Source organism: Protopterus annectens, chromosome 2.part1 (assembly GCF_019279795.1).
Source record: "Protopterus annectens isolate FY-2018-M chromosome 2.part1, PAN1.0, whole genome shotgun sequence".
In the NCBI taxonomy this organism is placed as follows: domain Eukaryota; kingdom Metazoa; phylum Chordata; order Ceratodontiformes; family Protopteridae; genus Protopterus; species Protopterus annectens.
The window spans coordinates 142,221,945-142,224,156 of record NC_056729.1 but is presented as its reverse complement, the minus strand read 5'-3'; positions in this window follow the sequence as shown (position 1 = coordinate 142,224,156).

The window sequence follows — 2,212 nt, the reverse complement described above, 5'->3', positions numbered from 1 at the left end:
AGCTAATTAATTCTAATTTTCAGCATTTAATTTCCTTGTCATTAGAGAAATCTTTATAAAAACAGTTGACTGATAGAATTGTCTAATAAAACTAGCAGTCTACTGTGAGTTTCCCTAAAGCTCTAAAAATAATAATAATAAAATATATTCATACACTTAATGTGCCCACACACAAACAGACATACATAAAAAATTCGTATAGAAATATAAAAATATACAAATACATAAACATATAAATATGAAAATGTAAAAAATACATACATATACATATCCATATCTGTATACTTATATGTGACTCAATGTATACCTCGATATTATGTATAAACATATGTGTGTAAAAGCATATATATATATATATATATGAATGAGTATGTATAAAAAATATATGTAAAAATATATACATATATATATAAAAAAAATATATATATATATATATATATATATGTATATATGAATATATATGTGAACATATGAAGTAAATTTAATGTATAATGGAAATATTGTATATGTGTGAAAATGTAAATATAAAAGTGAATGTAAAAATGTGTATAAAAAGTATATGTATGCTTATATGTGTGTGTAAAAATCGCATAAATGTGTATGTGAGAGTATATAGTAAAAATCAGTATGAATTAAGTGCAATATGTGTACTTAAATGAGAGAAGCTAGTATATGCAAGTGAAGAACTATATGGAAAGAGCAGTGTTGTTAGTGTCTCAATGGTCTATCTTTCAAAAAGGGTTTTAAAGAAACTCTATCATTGAGACCATGTCTAATATCAGCTTGTAGCCTGATTATCCATTTGTTCTCTTCTTTTTCAGCAAAGTTACCTATGTTTCCTAGCCTTGTGGTGGCATGTATCAGTTCTAAAATCATGAACTTAAATTTGTGTGTGGTATCATTATAAATCACATGTTTGGCTAGGGCATTGGTCTCATTCTCTTTGCTTATGGCATATAGGTGCTCCATAATTCTCTCTCTTAATGTTCTATTCGTTTTACCAACATAATACATATTGCATTTCTGACAAACACCTAAATAAACAACATTTCTGGAAGCACAACTAGCATAGAAATCAAACTATTATTTTACTAATCTCTTCATCTAAGGTCAAAATTCCCCAGTTCTTTCTAATAACATCTGTTGTCATTCTATTACAGTTAGTATAAGGAGTACTTGCTTACTGGGAGCATACATACATTCTACAACATACTGGTTTTTCTAAATATAATAGACTTTATAAGAGATTTGTGGATGTCCTCTTTTTGATTTGGGGAGGAGACTATGAATCACTTAATGATTTTATTACCTATATAAATGGCACCACTAGCTTTTTAACATTAACTAGTAACTGCTCAAAAGATTCTATAGAGTTTCTAGATGTGTTGATTTCAAAAGATAGAGAAAAGATACATACATCTATCTATAGGAAACCCTGTCGAAGAAATGCCTTCTTACACAGAACCAGTATGCATCCCCCACATATATATAAAAACGTGGTAAAGAACCAGGCATTAAGATGCTCAAGGTTAACTAGTAAACAGGAAATTTTTGAAAAAGCCTTATTAGACACAGAAAAGGATTTATCAGACAGGGGTTATAATAAAAAAGATTTAGAGAATCTAAATTATGTGGATCGAACAGGTAAAGGACGTCCATATATAGAAGGTGCTGAACAACAGACTAATAATATGGTAGTTCATCAGAAAAGAAATAACAAGATTGGACAAAGAGTTAATATCCCTTATACTAACTGTAATAGAATGATAACAGATGTTATTAGAAAGAACTGGGGAATTTTGACCTTAGATGAAGAGATTAGTAAGATAGTAGGTCAACATCCGAGCTTCAGCTATAAGAACACTAGGTCCTTGAAGAGACTACTATGTTATGAGTACAAACAGACTAGAACACTTTCAGTAAAAAAGGGAACTTTTCCTTGTTACAATTGTAACCAGTGTCAATATATATATAATAGAAATACTTTTATACATCCTGACACACAAGTATGTTATGAGTTTGATTTCTATGCTAGTTGTGCTTCCAGAAATGTTGTTTATTTAGGTGTTTGTCAGAAATGCAATATGTATTATGTTGGTAAAACGAATAGAACATTAAGAGAGAGAATTAGGGAACATCTATATGCCATAAGCAAAGAGAATGAGATCAATGCCCTAGCCAAACATGTGATTTATAATGATACCACACATAA